Consider the following 21,074-nt stretch of genomic DNA (forward strand, 5'->3'; position numbering starts at 1 on the left):
TTCCAAGCCGTGTACTCAATGTCTACAACTTGTGGATCATGAATTATGAAAGTTGTGTCATGCACCAAATCTAGGAAAAGCCCCAAATTTTAAGAAACAAATTTGCACAAATTTGTGGTCTCCGTTTGCACACGTGAACACCTGGGAGAAGAGAGAGCAAGCCAAAAGAAAAATTCCAAATTTTAAAAATAACGTTGACCTACTGCCTTACTGTCCATGGCCCCTGTCGGCCCGTTACGCATTCTGTGTTTGCCGCCTGGCCTTGTGGACTATCGCCGCCATGCACTCGTCAACCCGTCAGTTCCCGTCGACCTGCCTTCATCCGTCTCTGGCGCCCACCACACACACTTCCTTCATCAGTCCGTCTGACCTACTCCGAGCAGCCCATGCTGATTGCTATGCCTGTAGCAATGCTGTTGCCTCTGCGACTTGGCGCCCGTCAGTCTGTCGACACGCATCTTCAACAGTACCATCGCCTCTATAGCCTAGCTTGAAGACTATTTCTAATCACAACTAGTGCCTGTGCAACAATTGTGACTGCTGGTGAATCAATGCTCTGATACCAGTTTGTCAAGTAGAAGTGGAAGTGCACGCGCGCGCACACACATACACACAGAGTAGGCAAATTAATCAAGGTGCTTAATAGTACTGAACAATGAGAGAGAATAAGAGTGAGTCAATGGAAAGGTGTGTACCACTGTGGTACACAAAGTATAAAAGAATATATTTATACTTAGGATACGGTACACTTACACCCACTAGGTTGAGTTCATGTGTGTGAAGTAATATATGCACGGGAGAACATAAAGGGCTTTTACACCCAACAAACCGCACAATAAAGCACAAACTAATAATAGAACACACTTATGGTTAATGTAACTCAAAGACAATCAACACAGTTAATAATCCAAATTAAATTAATCTAAATAACACAATTCTCATGCAACAAACACACTATGCAGTGAATGAATACTATATCTCAAACTCTCATGTGTCAAGGATTGAGGCAAAGGTAATAAGCTAGAGAGTGTGTCTACTCCAACGGATCTTGAGAAATAGCAAGGCAGCCCCTGAAGACGTTTGACAGCAGTGAACACACCACTGTGTGGATGCCGGATGAACTTTAGACATGCAAAGAGAGAGAAAATCTACCTATGCTGCTACCAGAATGTGTGCAATAGGCTAGCAGCTTGAAGAAGGTTAAAATGTAGAACATGATGCAAACTAATAATAGAACACACTTATGGTTAATGTAACTCAAAGACAATCAACACAGTTAATAATCCAAATTGAATTAATCAAAATAACACAATTCTCATGCAACAAACACACTATGCAGTGAATGAATACTATATCTCAAACTCTCATGTCTCAAGGATTGTGGCAAAGGTAATAAGCTAGAGAGTGTGTCTACTCCAACGGATCCTGAGACACAGCAAGGCAGCCCCCAAAGACGTCTGACAACAGTGAACACACCACTGTGTGGATGTCGGATGAATTTTAGACATGCAAGGAGAGAGAAAATCTACCTATGCTGCCACCAAAATGTGTGCAATAGGCTAGCGGCTTGAAGAAGGTTAAATTCTACCTATGTTGTTTTCCCCCACCTGCTTGGCCGTTCCCCGACGCCCTGACAATTCGCTGCCCCCCACCCCCTCCCCTTGCGATTGATCCCCCCATCCCCTAGTTGTTCCCTCTATCTACAGCAACCACCCCCTTACCAGGTAGCACCGCGACATGATTGGTTGTCTCACAGAAGGGACGTGCAATGGAAACCTCTGGTTAGATGCTGGCGCACTCAGCAAAGTGCCCCCCAATCAAACACCTTGCGCGTCGTTCTCTCTGAGGAGTAGCTCTTAGCCGTCTGAGCTAAGGAAATGGAGCTCAAGGAAACAACAATTTATGGTCAGGTAATAGGACATTCTCCAGCTAGGGCCAAGCTTCGGGACTGGCTTCACTCCACGCTGCGCATCGGCACAGCACAGATCGTGGAGGCGGTCCTACTGGGCCAAGGGATCTTCATGGTCCGACTTAGTTCGAATGACACAGCTCGCGAGTTACTTGCTAGTTCACCGTATGCGTCCACGAAGGGGGTCATATACATGGTCCCCTAGTACAATGGCTTTACTATGAAGGCATTTGCACTCCACAATAGGTTTCTTCGGCACCCAGTCACCCTTCTTTTCCCCGGCCTCGCAATAGAGTATCGCCAGTTGGTGGAAGACTTTGATCGGCTCTTCAGCACTATCCTTCCCGCGTCCTTCGCGGATGCAGTGACAGCGGCATGAGTCCCAAAACTATGGGTAGCAGTGAAAGAGGTCAAGAATATCCCACAGTTCCGAGAGATTGAGGCGGGCGGGCACTCGTTTAGGTAGGAGGTCATTGTGACGGGGCAGCTAGGGCAATGCCTGCGCTGCCACGACTTTGGGCATCAAGCAACAGGTTGCATGCATTTTGGAGCCAAGGTGGCTCTGCCAATAGGCTCGCAAGTGGATGTTGATGGTTTTACACGGGTCTAGGAGATGACAAAGAGAGAGACGACAAGGGGGGGCACAGCCAGCGTCTCAGACCCAACCTCGACAAGGAGTAGGAGGGCGTGTGACGCCCCCTACTCCCTATGGAGTGCTCTGCCGAGGGGGCGTGTGATGCCCCCTCGGTAGAGCACTCCACAACCCCCCTACCCACCCCACCCGGTAGGACCGCAACCCCCCACATCCACCACCTGCGCCACAGACTACCTCTCCTGAGTCCCCACAGCCCCCACACCCACCGCCCTCCAAATCCCATGGCCCCCCCCCCCCCCCCCCACTGACCCTTGCCCACCACAGCCCCCCACTTCCAGGAACCCCAGCCCCCCACACCTGCCATGTACTTCCATCCATCCCACCATCCCTCAATCATCCTCCCCCCCACCACCTTCGGTACCGAGCACCCCCCCTGATCTGCACCTGGTTCGGGCAAGCCCCCCTAGACCCACCCCCCCTCCGACCGCAGGAGGTGATGAGCCACACACACCTACATCCTCTTCACACAAGCAGTCCTCCCCCTCCCATACAGCCACCAGCTCATCCACCCCTGCTGCCCGTCACACTTTCCCGAGATAGGCTCACCTATTGCCACAAGAGTTCTTCCGCAGTGGCCCATGGTCCTACTTCAGAGTTGCGGAGCGTGGAGAGTTCCCACTACCTCTATAGGTGGGGATCTCCATGGTTCGTAAGTCAAGAAGGGGCAAGGTCCATTTTCTAGCACCACCAGATGGACCAAACTATGCTTTTTTTCTTTAGCCCTCTCACTTAGGGGAGTAGACAATGACACAGATAGAGGAAGAGTTAAAGAGTCAGGTGGCGGACCACACCTTCCAGTGGATGGCAGAAGAGGAACTAGCATTGTTTGCACAGCAATGGCCTAGTTGCATGATGGACATTAACTGGTGGGCTAGTGCCGAGGTCCCTCACCTGAGCACTATCTTCCGAGCCTCTTCACAGTGGAGGGCTCCGAGGGATGTGATGGAGTGGCCCCTAGCACACGCGGCCGGTTTCTACCAGTGCACAGAGTCTTGACTCTCCGTATGGCTGATAGATGCATTGGTAGTACCACCTGGAACGTCTATAACCCCTATGGTCCGGCCGAGGGCCACCATGGGGGAATGGAGCTCGCCGTCCAGACCGGCAGCAGAGCGCACCTGCATGCTTCATAGCTCCTCCTCATCAGCAGCCTCTACACCGAACAGATGCCTGTTTGGGCAATCACAGGTTTCCCTTTGAGCTTACACCTTGCATCCTAGAATGTGAATAGCCTCCACTACAGTGGGGCACGTGGTTCCAAGAAATTGATTGTTCGATAGGAGCTGCAGCCTGCCCTGGCTGGACGGATCAACATCTTACTTCTACAGGAGCACAAGCTCACCCTCGCTCAGGCCTAGTGGATAGGGAAGGTACTCCCATGCAACTTACACACTTACTGGGAGTACACCATAGGTGCCCATAGTAGAAGTAGAGGCGTGTGCACCTCTATTGGTCCGAGTCTTACTGCTTGTGTTCAAGACCATGGGACGATAGTGGCAAGGAGGGTGCTATGGATCAGATTAGATATCGGGGACTCATGCCTTGGAGTCCTTAATATCTATGCCCCTATGGAGGTTAGGGCACGCTGTAGGTTCTGGGTGGAGATCACGGAAGGACTCCCAGAGGTGGACTCCTAGATTGTTGGAGGAGACTTCAACAACCTGGAGGCTTTGGAGGACCAGTAGGGCAGAGGGAGAAACTACCAGGGCATGACCAGGGAGGAGCAAGAGGCATGGGAGGTGTTTCTACTAGCAATAGAAGCACGCGATGCTTGGAGAGACCGTGCCTTCCACAGGAGGGAGAGGCCGCTGGACTTGTCTTGGGGATACAAATGGCTAGGTGGAGCCCTGCTAGAGTGGTTAGGCAGGTTTTATGTGGGAGAGTGGGAAGGCTCTCAAGGCGGCCAAATTGGGCAGTTGCTGGTGGGCACCACATTGTCCGATCATTGCCTGATTCTCCTAACACTAGATCCCCTAGCATTTGCCCTAGATTCACGATCTTGTCGGATCCCTGGCTCGATCTATAGGAGGGAGAAGGTGACCAGACAGATAGAGCAGATTTGGACCAGAGAGTGGGGCCAGATTGTAGAGGAGGTTGCAAGCCCTAGTTGGGTCGAGCAGGATTTGCCAAGAGGCAGCCATACAGGCCAGGCAACAGAGCTAGGAGGAGGAGAGAGCACTTCGACGAGACCTTGCAGCCATGCAAAGATTATTACAAGTAGCACCAGGGGATCCCACTCTCCACCCATAGGAGGTGCGTGCGCGAGCAGCCATAGTTGGTCTAGAGGATAGGCACTCTGAGTTCTCTTTCCGCACCTCAGCAGCTTTCTGGGCGCGGAAGGGGGACATGATGTGCACGGAGTTTTTTCGGGTGCACCAGCCTCACACCTTAGGAGAGTAGAGACGCAACCTTCGAGATTAGTATGGGAGGATCCGTTCTTGCCCAGACGAGGTGATGGAGATTGCCATCGACTACTATAGTCGCCTCTTCCAGTAGGAGACAGCCTTAGCTAGAGGACAGAGAAGTAGACAGCAGGTTTGGGATAATATCCTGTCCCTTGTCACAGAGGAGATGGGACGCTCCCTCCTGGCCCCCTTCACAGAGAAGGAACTAGAGGAGGCTTTCCATACACAGGACGGGCAGAAATACCCGGAAAAGGATGGCCTCTCTAAGGCTTTCTTCACTACCTTTTAGGAAGTGGTGAAGGACCCCCTACTATTGACCTTTCAGGAGATTTTCACTTCACGACAGAAGCCACGGAGTCTATCGGCATGCCTTATTAGTCTTCTCCCCAAAGGGAGAGACCTGTTGGAGCTTTCCCAGTGGACGGGCAGAAATACCCGGAAAAGGATGGCCTCTCTAAGGCTTTCTTCACTACCTTTTAGGAAGTGGTGAAGGACCCCCTACTATTGACCTTTCAGGAGATTTTCACTTCACGACAGATGCCATGGAGTCTATCGGCATGCCTTATTAGTCTTCTCCCCAAAGGGAGAGACCTGTTGGAGCTTTCCCAGTGGAGACCGATTACCTTACTGTCGGTGGCGTATAAGGCGCTGGCAAAGATGATTGGTAGGTGACTACGCCCCTTGCTTCTTGACATCATCCATGACACATAGACAGGCTTTGTCTAGGATAGGAGCATCCTGGACAATGTATTCACCTTCTTTGAGGCGACAGAGTGGGCCTAGCACAGTGGATAGAGACTCGTCGTACTACTCTTAGTCTTTGAGAAAGCCTATGAGAGGGTGGATTGGGATTTCCTAGAGGACACCATGGTGAGGTTAGGTTTCCCCCAGGCTTGGATTTCCGGGGTCTCCGCACTTTACAGATTGGCCACCAGCAGGGTTCTCATAGGAGGGAGGCAAGGGGAGGAGTTTCGGCTGGAGAGATTGGTCCGACAGGGCTGCCCCCTGGTCCCGTACCTGTTCCTTCTCTTTGCAAAGGCGATCTCTCACTTCCTCAGGTCACATGTGAGCGGTTTACATGGCCTTCGACTTCTTATAAGAGAGGAGACCGAGTTGTTAGACTTGGAGTATGCAGATGATACAGCATTTTACATAGAGGACGACGAGTTGATGCTTGAAAGAGTAAGGTTGGCTCTTAAGGTGTTCGGTTGTGTAGTAGGAGCGAAAATCAACTGGTGAAAGTCGGTTGGTTTCCTCACAGACCTGGACTCTAGCACGGAGTGGGGCGTTCACCTGGGATTTAGATGGGTGAGCAGAGAATAGACTGTTCGGTATCTAGGGTTCCAGGTTGGACTCGATATCACTCCTGCCCAACAGTTTCTTCCAGTCCTCGATTCTATTCAGAGGAAGCTGACCTACTAGAGAATGGCTCACCTCTCACAAGCTGGCAGAGCCCTGGTAGTTAACCAGGTCCTCCTAGCGATGGCCTAGTACATCGCCCCGTGTTGGTGCTTCTTCTCCCCCTGCATAATGCAACGTCGCCACCTAGTGCGAAATTTCCTTTGGTCCAGGTTAGACGGCTCCAGGGATTCCAAAGCCAAGGTGGCGTGGGTGACCATTATACGACATCGGTCAGAGGGAGGGCTTGGGATCATAGACCCAGAGTATCAGAGTATGGCCTTCCTGGGCAAGCTAGTTGTCCGAGGCCTCACACCGGGAGGGCAGACTTGGAAGGTCCTATTGTAGGAGAGTCTTCAGGATTGTAGACCGAGGCTTGGGGGTGAGTGGAGGCCGTCCCTGAGATGGATCTTCACGTCAGCCCAGATCACCCCCCCTAGATTATCCTTCCTACGCAGCTTGCTCCGTGTGTGGCAGGGCCTCCGCAAGGCCCTTATCCACAGCCCCCCACGCTGCCAGGAGGAGATTGACCGTCAGCCGGTGATTTGGAACCCCCAGGTTAGGGATCGGGAAGGGGCACAGATTGGCGAGCGCCCCCACATCCAATGGGCTGGATGGGAGGTTGCTAGCTCGTACTATCAGGACATGGCGGGAGGTGTACAGGATGGTGGACGAGGAGGTGCTGAAGCATGCATCAGGTTGCCAGCGAGGAGTGGAGTTGAGGAGAAGGGAGATAGACGCAGTGATACCTTAGGAGTTGCTTGCCCCCCCCGATTCGAGAGCCGATAGAGCCCGGGGAGGTATGGGCTACTAGGTTTTCACCAACTGGCATCTCCCTACAAGTGGTAGGAAAAGTGGGTGGCGCTCCACCTGGGACCTTTTTCACAGTGCAGGAGGGGGGGCATCTGGCTCTTGACAGAGGGCACCAGGATGAGGGGTTAGCTGTCCTTTGATGGAAGAGGATCCGAGTGTTTGGCCTTCAGGGGAAGACATGGCGGCTGGACCTGTTGGTCTTTTGGTAGGAGCTCAGGGAGTGGCACCTCTGGATCTGGAAAGGAAGGCCACTTGAGGAGTTGGAGTGGGATCCGAGAGAGTGGCTTTGGCCGGCCACTACGGTCGCCAAGAAGCCACCGAGGTTCTTGGAGTACACCGCCAGGATAAGCAGACACGTACTGATGCGGGAGGACATGGATTGGGGCGCCGTCACGTAGCAGGCACTGGGCAGAGCACAACATCACGGAGCTGTTCGGACAGACCTTCTGGCGCTGCTTATGGGACAGCTAGAGGCCGAGGAGGATATCATATTTTTTATGGAGCTGGTGGCACAGTGGGAAGCTGGCTTGCCCAGATGCAGAAGGAGGGAGTTTGTAAGTGTTGCACACGGCAATCAATGGAAACCCCAAAGCACTGCCTTTGGTCTTGTGAGGCGGCGAAGCTTGTGTGGAGAGGAGTATGCCGCATCTTGCGCCGCATAGCACCCAGCTTTGGATGTATCTCTTGGGGTGCTTTCTGTTGGCAAGCGGTTAGCCAGGGCCGTCACCTTCTGTATGAGGTCGAGATGTAGGACACAATTTTCATGATCCAGGCAAGGTCGTGCGTAGTGGTGGGTTTAGAGGCTCTACCCATCCGCCAAGTACTGGAGCCCACAGTAGACCGCTATGAGGTATGGTTAATCATAGGGAGTCTTACTGGTTGGCATATCTCGAAGGCGTGGTGTCAGGTGGCTTTCGGCAGAGAGAGACTTTCAATACAGGCGACCCTAGCGGAGCTCTCGATCTCCATCATCCACTCCCTTTGAGGCCGATGGGATTATGTGTAAGGCGAATCCAAGGCTCATCAAGAGATTCGAGGTCATTTCATGCGTACTTGGGGCGGCTAGGACCTGTTCTTCGTGATGCAGGCACGCAACCCCAGATGGCCATACACCCCCCCTCCATGGCTTCTAGCCTCTATCCCCCCTAGATCGCCTTGAGAGGCTTGTATATATGATGTATCTGTGACTGTCACAAGCTCTAGCTTGGTTTATTGAGCATAAGGACTTCTTTGTATTCAGGTTTTTTTTGAAGTAATATAATTAGCCACACTTTATTTGCAAAAAAAAAAAGATCCAAAACAATGCAAGTGTCATCATGCTCATGCAAGATGTTATGCAACAGTGCCACATGGACAATGCCCTCGCGAGGTAATTGTTCACTTGCCTAAGCATCCTTTCATAATTAGAGTCGCCCTGATGATTTAAATGAAGATACAAAGACAAAATATATAATGTCGAAAACAAAGAAACTATAAACAACACCCTTTGACCATTAAGAGAAAAAAGCCATCCCCTCTCAAACTAGAAGAAAAACCTAGAATCCTCATTAATCTAAAGGGTGGATGAGGATGCACCCACACTGAGCCAATCCTAGATAGTGAATACTGAAGCACTGGCCAATTCACCGCCTTGGTCAATATGTCCTCAAAAAGGTTTAATGAAGGCACCAACTCTAGGTGAATATTGCTTATCTCAACCTGCTCTCTAGAGAAATGAAAATGTGCTTCAACATTCCGTATCCAAGGTGTGATGATAGAGCTACCACCAAGTGCAATCCATTCTGCTGGCCATAGTAGATTACCATCATTGTAACACATGGAAACTAAAGTGTTGCCAATAAGCCCTTCAAGTAGATGACCTCAGTGGTGCCATCAAAGAGAATCATATACTTAACCTCTGCTATGGAAGCGACCACCAATCAAGAAGTTTGACATCCTAAACTTCCATTAAAAAAAGTTTTTGTAGTCCATCTTCTCACCTACTATCTGGGTGATAGTATCCTTCTCTTCTATGTTTGCCATTCCAAAATATTCAGCTTTGAAAAACAAGATTTGATGTTTAGAGTCAATCACCCCAAAATTCCAACATGTAATGCACTTCAATGACCTGTAGTGCAACCAATTTTTACTGAAAATTTGCAGCAATAAACACTATTGCATTCTCAGCCAATACATGTGCTTTGTTCCCAAGTATGTGTATGAGACATACATATATCTGACCACTTGTACTTGTCCAACATGCAAACTTGCTTACGACTCCTTACGACTAGCCCAAGAAGTAGGAGTTGTACCAAGGTAAAGATGCAACTGCAATGGGAATGTCGGGTATAAAGATCTTGTCAGAAGTGATGCAACAATGGAAGCATAAGCAAGTGTTGAAAAAAAATTCTCAATACAAGATAGAAGAGAAAAAAAAAGAGAACACTACAAAAAAGAAAACTCAAAAGAGTGCTCAAGAAATGAAATCCATATACCAAACACAAGACACCAATCACTTACAATAGTGAGTCACTGGTTGCACGGGCATTGGCACTAGCTTCTCTCTCTACCATGGCACACACTAGATCTACAAGTGAGATAAATGGCTAAATGTGGAGAAGGAGCCCAAATAAATAGGCCAAAAAGAATGCAAATGATGCATTAAGTTGGCTAGGCAGCATATAATGTTGGTCGACCAGCAATAAATCCCCAAATATGCATCATACATGCCACAATAAAATGCCTAAAATAGCTAGATATACAAGGCATGGCCCAAACTCACTCATGAGCTCATATATACAATGCTACAATGATAATGACTCTCATAGTCCATATAACATAGAATCACCAACGTAGATATCAATGTTGATCGTACCAGCTCGCGAAATAGAGACGAACCATAGCAAGTCTCTATGTGTGTCAACAATGTCTCATAATAGAATATAAGACCATCCTATCAAAAATACCTCTGAACATACATTACTAAAAATTCCCTGCCTTTGGCCAGATCACCAAAGTGTCCTCTCATGTGAGCTCAGAGTAGAAACCAATCCCACTCTTTGTCAAATACTAGCTCATCATGAATCTCGATGTCAATCTTGGCTCTAGGGTTTGAACATGCCTGACTCTGATTAATCCATCCTCTCAAGAACATGTGCACATGTATACCTGTATAGATAAGATTTGACTACCCTAGCTCACAACCCTCTCTAGCACTAGTGAGTCGTGAGGGATAACTCCATCAACTCGCTAGAAAGCAAGAGAGAAATTGGCAACCAAGCCCTTCCCTTGATTTGAAGAAGTGAATCCCTTCTACCCCTTGGACTTTTCCTTCATCCTGAGATCAGAGTCACAGTCGGAGTTGGAGGAAAAGGATAATTCATCAGAGAAGTTAGGATCGTGCTTCTCCTTTTTCTTCTTCTCAAAAATTGCTAACTCCTTGCAGTCCTTCCACAAGTGTCCCTTTTTACCACAGTGGTAATACTAGGCCTTCAACTTCTTCTTGGCACACCACTCTAAAGCTACGAGAGCCTCACCAGAACCTCCATATTGAAACCGAAGCCTCCCTTGTAGATGCAAAGATGTCTCATGCTCAAGTAGCATCAAGGACACACATGTAAAGCCGACAAGTGTAGATGATTGAAGGGAGCTCTCTCGCTCAACCCCCGAGACCTACAGACCACTTATTGGTCAAGCGTTTCAAGTCAAGCAGCCATGGCTACCTCTCACATAGCCGATGCACTCTCTCTACCTTTGGGGTGTAGTGAGCTTACTTAGATGCTCGATCGAGTACCCTCCTCTTTCTTACACTTCGGTAGCTCCACGAACCTTGAGGCAAGCTCAAGCAACCTCAATCCCTCTCTGTCAAGCTCTATCCTCCATAGCCGCGCGAGACAAGAGAAGAGAAGAGGAGAGAAGAAGATGAAGAGAGGAGATGGGGAGCTTCTTCTCCTCGATCCCTCACTCTCACACACTCGATCCCTCACTCTCTCACACTCCCTCATTCAAGCGCACACAAGAAGGCAAGAAGAAGAAAAGAAGAAGAAGAAGCTTTTTGCCACACACCAAGAATGAGAGTTTCCATTAACTTTTTGGCTTATATACATGCCCTCTTTCCCTTGGGTAGTCATCCCCTTTTTACATGGTTGACCATGGTCGGCCATGGTCTAGGCCCTTTTTCCCTTTGCCCTAACTTCCTAGCTCAATCCTACCGCCTATCTACCTTTACGATTTGCACAGGAGGAATCCTAGCGCTCTTTTACAACAGTTGTAGGGGCGCCTTGTATTTTAAAATGCAGTTTTACCCTTGACTTGATTTTTGAGGCCACCCTTGCCCTTTTAGTTGTTCTCCTTTCTGCCTCTTTCGTTGTGTCCAATTTCCTCGTGGGCCACCTCTTTTAGGTCCCGACTTGCGCTTCTCCACTTTTTTCCGCTTTCTTCTTATGCCGAAATTAGCATTACCCCCCTCATAGTTTAGTGCCAGATCCATGGCATTGATGTGTAGAAGTTGGACCCTTGCGGGGGATGGTGTTGGATGGACCGACCTTTGAAATTGAAGATGTAGTTGGGGCGGGTCCTTTTTTTGTTGCTGGTGTTGAGGGGATTTGTCCTTTGAAATTGAAGATAAAGTTGGACGGATCCCTACGTGGAGAGAGGCGGATGGTGGATCCATCTTTGAAATTTAAGATGGTGTTGGACGGAATCCTGCTTGGAGGATGGCGGGTGGTACGATCCATCTTTGAAATTTAAGATGGTGTTGGATAGATCTGTCTTTTGTCACTCCATGGCTGCCTTCTCGTGCGCTGTTCCAAATGAGCTTTTTCATTCACTTTTTGACTCGGGCTACCTTGGTCTGTCTCTACCTTGGTTTGCCTACATGGAAACGTTATCGCATAACATGGCTCCTTTCTTAGGCAGGTGCTAGTTCCAAGACGTTGCGGTTTTGAGTCGATGAAGGTTCAATGAGAAAGGGCAAACGTGTAAGTCGATGATGACAGGGCTGTAGAGGAATTGGGCTTGGAAAGAAATGAATCATCCGATTAAGGTGGTGGGAGCGGGCGTGTTGCATGGATGATGGGGCCTCTGAAGCCGGTGGTTGGGGCCTTTGTTTGTACCTGGAAAGAAAAGAAGGTGCACTACTTGGGGGTGTTTGCTCTGCCATGTGGTGCGTGGTGCACGTGCTTGTGGAACTGGGAGATGGGGTCCTTGGACAAGCCCTCGGTGGTGTCCCACACTTGAGAACCCAGTTCGTGTATCGTCGTATGTGCGATGCATCGCTTAGGGAGACATGTCTGGGAGAATGTCTTGCCCTTGGTGTGCCCTAAGCATGTGCAACGGGGGACGGGGCTAGGTATGGAAACCCTAGATGCAGCGATTGGGGCACTCAAGATGCTTTTGGGCGGTTCATATGTTTCCACTTTTTCTTTCTTTGTTTTTTTCTTTTTCTTTTTTCTTTTTCTCTTTTTTTTTTTTTGAGTAGATGATTATAGCCAACATTTTGATGCGAGGGGTGCTCTTAGGCTCTACCCTAATCTTCCCCAGACAATTCGTGAGGTGGTCTTAGGGACTTAGTCAAGGCGCAGCTCTACACGTATTCCTTGATACTAGCCTTTGCATTAAGAGGTGTGGTTGATAAGAAAGGATGATTGCATCTCGTAAAGTGGCTATCGCTCATTTCCTCAAGGATCCTTGTACAAAAAGAGGGAAGCAGGGTTGCCCTCATCATGAGCCTAGCCATAGCGTAGCAATCTATTCTTAGGTCAATGTCAAAAAAGAGTGGGGAAAGGTGGGCTTCCTCAACTGCTAGCTTTTGACTCCAGCTTCCTTTTCATTCTCTCCACCGAATCCTCGCCTTCAACTTGTGTGACATGAAGCACTGTGCTCAAAAAAGCTTGTCTCTGCGTGTTGGAGCATGCTTCAATGGCCTCAGCTTTGGATTCTGTCAGCATCATCTCGCACTCTGCCATTGTCAGCACTGTCTCGCACCCTGCCATTGTCAGGCGCTCTGTCAATCCTCGCACTCTTTCAAAGTTGTGCCTCTCCTACTGTTGTGCCTTCTCTTCCAAACTTCCTTACCCATTTCCATCTCCTAAGATAGCATCATTACCATCTACTGTTGCTCGTTTCACACTTCTGACATTTGGGTCTTCTCTTTATCCCGGTAGTTTAGTTGCTCTTTGACTATTCTTCTATCTTGATCGGACACTGAGAACTACTGGTTGGCTTCTGCAAGCCTTTCTGAAAGATCTTCAGTAATTCTACGTGGCTTTCTAGCTTTGCCAAGCACAGTTTTCTTTCGGTCATGGCCATGGCCATTAGTCCCTCCACTTCTTGCTGGGTGTTTCGTAGGTTGTCGTGCACGCTCTTGGTGGCTTCTTTTATGGCATCTTCCTTCTCCTTCGACACAACTCGTATCTCTCTCTCTAGCCTACCTTGCTCCTCCATTGCTAACTACAGCTTGAATATCAAGGCATCCTCCTATTCTTGGCATTGTTTTTCTGATGTCTGGTCTCCTTTCCATTGGCTATCTCGTAGTTCCATATTCATCGCTTCCACCCTTGCCATTCATTGTTGGAGCTTAGCGTATTGTTGGATGAGCAACTTGTGGCTCCGTTGCTCAGCCACTAAGTCTTGGACTTCATCCTCTAGCCTTTGCCTTACGAGATCTTCATTCTCTTGTGCCTCCTTTTCTTTGGCACTAAGTTGCTCTTTCAGGTTTGGAATTTCTTTCTGATGTTCTATGGCCTGCCGTGTTATCTCAAGCCTTGGCATCGCAGAAACTTCTCTTTCGACCTCTAGTTCTATAGTCATGGCCGTTTTTCCCTCCTTAGCCTTCTCTAGCTGGGTTAGAAGTTCAGCTACATAGGCATCGTAGTCCGTAGCTAAGGGCACTGTAGGTGGTGCTCTGGTGGTGGATGCTTCCAACCATTGCCTTTTTGGGTCTTGCATGGACTCCACGTTTGTTGTAGCCGACCTTTTGGCTCTTGCCGCTGGCACTATCTCTTGTACTTTCGTAACCAGGAACTGCATCATGGACATGAGTTGAGTGGTGTTCATGGCAAGCGCTGCCTCTTGTGTTGTGGAGGTAATGGTGGCAGTTTGAGGTGTGAGAGTCGAAGGGAGGGGGTGTGACGGGGCTTTGCCCTTTCATGCAACAACTGGGGCTGCTTCAGCACTACCACTTGGTTCACCTTCATGTCGTGGATTGAAGGTGGCCATTTGTTCCGCACCACGAGTCTCCTCTACGGACCTGTGCATGGCCTCCACCATGTCTTTATCCTCCTTTCTGCTTAGCTCCTCAGCCTCTTCTTCTGCTCTTCTTCTCCTCAGCTCTCTCTGATTCTTCCCTCACTTTCTTAATTTCTTCCTCCTCTTTGCTCCTTCGTTCTTCTTCTGCTCTTTTGGATTCTTTTTGGGCTCTTTTCAACTCCGCCCGTTCTTCCTTCGTCATCTCCTCTCTCCTTTGTTGTTGGGGCTTCATGGCCTTCTTCTTCTCTTGTACCCTAGCCTCCTTCTAGGTAGCCTGCACTTCTTGCTCTCCCTGGTCGTTGATGCTTCTCTCATAGGATTGCTCTATAATAGGGCGCGTCAACTGCTAGGGTGTCTCTCCTACCTCCTCTTCAACTCCTTCTACCTCCTTTATGGCCTCTTGGATGATAACCATTAAGACTCTGCCGAATCTGATCGTGGAGGCCTTGGAGACATGCTTCTTATGCGCTAATCTAGCCATTGAGGCTGGGGACTCCCCCCTTGCTGGTGCTGTGATTGTGGCTAGGACCGTGGCCAAGATCTTGATGGTTTTTAAGACAAACCCATTTCAATCCACTTCTTTAGGGGACCCTCTGATTACGCTCTGCAGCAGTGGCATGCCAATCCTATTCATCAATATGTTGTACCTTTGTCCCAAGAAGAGGGCATGGGCTATCTTCACTTGCATCCTCACCTCTAGGTTTGGGATGTTTTAGAGACTTATCCTGTCCACTGTGTGCACATCATTCTTATTTACACCTAACATTGCGTACACGTCTCTTTGATGGCATTTTTCTTTCTTGGGGGCCAAACCTAGGGCCTTCTCCACCATTGCAGCACTTAGGGGCACCTCCACTTAGTGTTCTTCTTCTCTTGTCCTAACTATTATTGTGCCACAGTTTCTCGCATCATTAAAGCTTCTCAGGAACTCTATGCACATGATGTACTCAAGTGCTTGCCATACTTTCTCCACATACTTCCAGAGGGCACATTTGTCCACCAGCTGCTTTACAATCGGCTCCTCTAGGATGGCTTCATCCCAGTTCAGTGTGTGCTTGAAGGTGAAATGGCTAAAGTCTCTTGTCTCGACACTCAAGCTGTACCTAGTCTGCTCTTCTTCTGTGAAAGGAAGCTTGCCACCTTTATCTTGCCCTGCCATTATGGGTACCTGTCATTTACTATAGTCCAACATTAGTATTCCTCAAATGGCTTTTCGGTAAGTAGGAAATTGATTTTGCTTTCATGAAGAGAACGAACAAGCTGAATTAAAGACATGAAATTTTTAGATCAACAACCTATTCATTCCAAAACATCTTTGACATTTTCTTTCCAACCCTTTTTTACTCCTTCCTGCTTCTTTGATTAAGTATTTTTGTTTCCATCTTGCCTATGTTTTCTTAATCACTTTACCTCCTCTCCCCTCAGGAAATGATGAGAATCCTTCCTAGGATTGGACATAGGAGAAGCAAGGGCAGTTGAGCTCAGTATGGTGCTATCTACTTTGACATAAGCCAATCGTAGAAATCACGGTTGTATTTCAAGTGAGCAGGACACGGATCGAGATTACAAGGGCTGACACGTACTTGGGTCATGGGTGTTTATTTCGAGTAATGGCCAAGACCCTGAAAGAGGTTGGTGCTACGTAAGTTGGGTCATACTCGGTTGTTTTAATCACACGTCGCTGCTTAGCATTAGTCATTACTTGGCAACTGTGTTTCTCCCATTGGAGACGTAGGTTACCCCATTTTTGTAAGAACAATGAGTCTGAGTCAGCAAGGTGAGTGAGTTCCTCAAGCTCAGTGGGCACGGCTTTGGGGATTGCGGTATGATGTTGTTAGCCGTTTGACGAGCGCGTGCTCGTTTGAGATTTCACCATTATCGATCAACTCCTTTGCGACCTTGGGGAGTTTTACGCTCGTGAACTCGTATTCTTCCCAAGTGCAAGATAAGGAATGAACATCAGAGGCAAGGGGTTCACCAAGCAAGCCGAGGTCAAGACTTTCATAGCTCCTAGCAAACGTGGTGAAAGTGTTGTCCAAGAGCTTGATACAAGTCACAAAGTCATCACCCGTGTTCTCAGCAAGGTCCTTTTGGCGACCAATAAAAATGAACGTTGCTGATAGGAAGGCCTAAGACCTGTTGGTAGTTGGGGTAGAATCGAGCTAGACAGTGATGGTTCTAGTGGCAACGGACTTGACATTGGTGTTTCTAAGGGTAGCTCTGTAGTCTGATCCATGGGTCTAGTGCTGCTTTGTGGTACTGAGGGTGGCTCAAGCTGCATAGATGGTGCGTTGCTTTCCTCTTGCACAGCCACTCGAGCGCCAAGCTCCCTGGACCTACTAGAGAAGCAATTTCTTCCAGTCTAAGAAAATTATTCGCAGCCGTAATGCCGTGTTTAATGAGGCAAATTTGCTTAAAGGTACTTTAGTCTCTAATGAACATATGCAAAATGTCAAAATTCAGAGTTTGCAGCCACCTATTACTTCAGAAAATGAGCCTCATAGTGTTGTACCGCATGCTGAAACTCATGATCAGCCAATTATTTTTGAGCCAAATGATGATGGACAACAAATAGGAGCATAAGGAGGTCATGGACAGCAAGATAGACTTGCTGATTTTGAAAATGCAGGTGCTGGCAATGAAAATAAAGGTGGTGTACAGCATGAACAGCATGCTGAAAATCGCTTATAGCAGCCAATAAATGCTCAAAATAATATACCTCCAGTAGTAGATCCAATTCCTAAAAATGTTGATCATTGGGTACATAGGTCTACACGCGTAAGAAAGCAACCACATAGGTTTGACCCCTCCTTGCATTATGTGATGCTTACACATGAGGGTGAGCCTCTTACATACAAAGAAGCCAAGTCATGTGAATTCAGCAATAAGTGGGAGCTAGCTATGCAAGAAGAGATTAAATCTCTATATGCAAATGATACTTGGGATCTTGTGTCATTGCCCAAGGGAAGGAAGCCACTTCCAAACAAATGGATGTATCTTGGAGGGAATATTGAGAAGTGTCAGCAGAATAAGGCAAGACTGGTTGCCAAAGGGTGTGTGCACAGAAGGAAGGGATCGACTTCCAAGAGGTCTTCTCACCTATTGTGAAGATGACCACTCTACGTGTGCTTTTTGCTCTCACTGCTGTATTGGACTTAGAGCTATATCAAATGGATGTACAAATAGCTTTCTTGCATGGTGACATTGATGATGAAATCTACATGAAACAACTCGAGGGATTTGTAGTTCCTCGAAAAGAGCAAATGGTGTGTAAACTAAAACGCGGCCTGTATGGGCTAAAGCAAGCACCACGATAGTGGTACAAAAAGTTTGACACTTTTATGTTATCTCATGAGTTTACACGTAGCCATGCGGATCATTGCTTGTACATGAAAAAGGTTATAGATGGCAGTCCCATCATACTTGTTTTGTATGTGGATTATATATTACTAGCTGGGAAAAGAAAGACTAGCTTGGATGCTCTAAGAAATCAGTTGAAAGCAGCTTTCTCCATGAAAGATTTGGGGAACGCATAGCATATTTTGGGCATGAGGGTCCACAAAGATAGAATGCAGAAATTGTTGTTTTTATCTCAAGAAAAGTACATTGAAAAGGAACTGGACAGATTTAACATGGCTGAAGCTAAGCCTTTTGGGGTACCCTTACCTCCTTATCTTAAGCTTAGTAAAGCTAACAACCCAAAAGATGATGTGGAAGCAAATGCTATGAAGGGAGTCCCTTATGCATCAGCTTATGGCTCTCTTATGTATACTATGGTTGCTACTCGTCTAGACATTGCTCATGTAGTGGCAGGAGTTAACAGGTTTATGTCAAATCCTTGCAAAATACATTGGGAGGCTGTCAAGTGTATTCTTCGATACCTCAAGGGTACACAAAGAAAGTGTATTTGCTATGGGCAAGGTGCACTTAGTTTGCAGGGTTATTGTGGTGTAGACATGGCACGTGACTTGGACACTCATAGGACCACCAGCGGGTATGTCTTTACAGTTGCTAGTGAGGCTATTTCTTGGTGTTCCAAGTTGCAGAACATCATCGCAGTGAGTACTACTGAAGCTGAATACATATCAACTATTGAAGCTACTAACGAAGCTATATGGTTGAGTAGACTTGCAGAGGATCTCAGCATGTCTACGGGTACTGCAGTTTTGGGATGTGATAGCCAGAGCGTTGTGTATCTAGCTAAGAATGCCATATATCATTCATGCACAAAGCATATAGATGTGTGATATCACTTTATTAGACAAATTCCGGAAGATGGTCAAATCACATCAACTAAGATCAAAACACAGGACAACCCTACAGATGTTCTCACTAAAAATCTAAGCAAAGCTTAGCATGAGCATTGCATACGACTAGTGGATGTTGGTTAGAGGTTCACTTCGAACCTTTGAGTGGAAGGTTGTTGGGATATTTTGACCTCCGTGTAAAGTACATGCACGTTATTTAGCTGTACATGTGAATGCACCCCTACGTGCCCCAAGTATAAATACATTTTATTCTTTGTGTACCGACACATTATTGGTACACTCAAATCTTATCGTACTTCACTCTTCCTCTCTGACTCTCACCAACCATCACACTCTCACGCTCCTCAAACTTTTGTTGCATCCAACTAAGCTCCAACACAGGATATGGCATGAGAAAATCCATACTCACTTGTTTGCTCATGGGTTTAGTAATTCACACACTAAGAGCATGGCATATGTCCCCAAGACTCAGAATGATCTCTTAATTCTCATTTTTTAAATGGATCGTATGCTATTGCTTGGGTCCCATGAGATTCATATTGTAGTCTTGAAGACTAAATTAAAGGGCCCTTTAGGAAACATAAAGCGTGTTTCACTAGTCTATCAGACCTACTATGGACTTTGCTCTCGAGCTTGTTTGTTCTTGCTTATGAAGAATCCCCATATATCCATATGAAACCAGCCTTCTTGGAATGGGTGGTGATAACCTGATTTAAGAGTTAATTATAGCAATTATTAAATGAACATAAACTGAAATGCTCACTTTACCTTCATAAACTTGGACAGTGGACACCTTGCTGGCCCCAAAACTGGCACCTCTTTCGGTATTTCTTTAATTTCATTCAATTGGAAGAAGTACAACTTGAGATTCTTCAATCTCCTCCTGCTAACCAATTGCTCTTGTTGTCATCAATGACCAGCAAGCCTTTTGGGTCATTTGCCCCTTGATTCACCCAAGACTTCTTCTCCAATTTGACCCTTGGCTGGCCAAATGCTATCCCAAATCCATTCGGGATGGGCTGGCTCCTGAAATCCCTTAATAATCTTCAATTATCAGTAGCCAATTTCAATCCCTTGAGCCTTCAATCTCTGGCACGGATCCCAAGGTGACTGCTAAACCCTAATTTCTACTGTAAATTAGGGTTTACTGCAGAAATTACAGATCAGCCTACCAAAAATGGCTGAAATCTCCTCCAAATGGCTGAGAATTACTAAGAATGGCTAAGCATAGGCTGAAGGAGATGAGAGAATGCTGTAAAGAGAGAAAATTTTGAGATTTGTCACAAAGAACTGATCAAAATCAGTTGTTTGCTGCCCTGCTGTAACAGCCCCAAACAGATGCACCAACAACAATAAGAGCATTAGAGACTGTGATCTTCAGGAGAAAATGCATCAGCAGCAATCGCCAGCTTCCCAAGGTCAAGATTATGCAATCTCCATCACCAAAATGGTCTCCAATGGTTGGGAAATGGCCCCAAAAGCTGGCAGTAACAGTCCAACACCTCTTTCCAACAGCTCCAAAATGAAAAAAATGAGATTTCCCTCTTCCTTCAGCCCTATTTAGCCTTCCCCCCACTTGCATGGGAAAGTTTTGCCAAGTAGCAACTTTCTTAATCCATTTTCAGCAATTTCTATGCCCAAAAAATTGACCTTGCCCATCCAAAAATTAATTGGCTAGGCCATTTGTAACCCAAAGTGGTCCTATGCATTAATTGACCCTTTGACAAGCATTAATCCATTAATTAATGCCTAGTCCCTAGTGTCACCACTGACACTTAATGGCCAATTAATGGTCCTAGGGGCAAACTGACACCAAAATTCCCCTAGAATCTAACAAGTGTAACTTGTTACAACTTTTACCTTTGACACCTATCTTTTTCACAAGGTCCTTCGGCCTTCAACTGTGAAAAAGTAGCTTGCACCTCACATATGCAACACATGTGCATCTTTTAATTGCACATTTGATTAATCCTTTAATCAAATGTCAATTAAACATAAGCAAAGCATCAAATTTTCAGGTCCTCGTGACACCATAACTCACAAGGAGTTACCGACTCATAACATTTTCCCAAGTCAATAGATCCAGCAATTGATGAGCTTGCTAGTGGCTCTATCCTTAGGCTAATCTCCCTTTAGGCCTCATAGGGTAAGTTAGGCTAGTCCATCCTTAGCCTATGCCATCTAGTCCTTCCATAGCTCTTTTCTCTAATTATCTTTGTAAACATGAAACTTGTATCATCATAGTAAATTATCAATGAGCTAAAAGGTGTTGTGAATTTTGGTTTGTGTAATAATTAACTTGCACCTCATATGTACAAGTCACATTTGCACATTTGATTAACTTTTAATCAAATGCTAAGCAAAGCAATAAAATTTCATCACCCTGTTGAAATCCTTTC

At 47.0% G+C, this 21,074-nt stretch overlaps 1 long non-coding RNA gene across 11 annotated transcripts in view; it reads right to left on the reverse strand.

The window, feature by feature from the left end:
* Positions 1-21,074, reverse strand: part of LOC148038888 (uncharacterized) — a 103,404-nt gene that overhangs the window by 41,262 nt on the left and 41,068 nt on the right. Inside the window, exon 6 of one of the 11 annotated variants that reach the window (XR_015690335.1) lies at positions 212-520. The exons of 7 other annotated variants lie outside the window; for them this stretch is intronic. This is a non-coding gene — a long non-coding RNA (uncharacterized LOC148038888). Of the gene's footprint in view, positions 1-199; positions 538-21,074 lie in introns of all 11 variants that reach the window. 3 more of the 11 variants (XR_015690334.1, XR_015690339.1, XR_015690337.1) reach the window with 3 other exon arrangements.

The sequence above is a fragment of the Lygodium microphyllum genome, chromosome 3, assembly GCF_053477565.2.
Source record: "Lygodium microphyllum isolate KBCC chromosome 3, Lygodium_microphyllum_v1.1.10, whole genome shotgun sequence".
Lineage (NCBI taxonomy): Eukaryota > Viridiplantae > Streptophyta > Polypodiopsida > Schizaeales > Lygodiaceae > Lygodium > Lygodium microphyllum.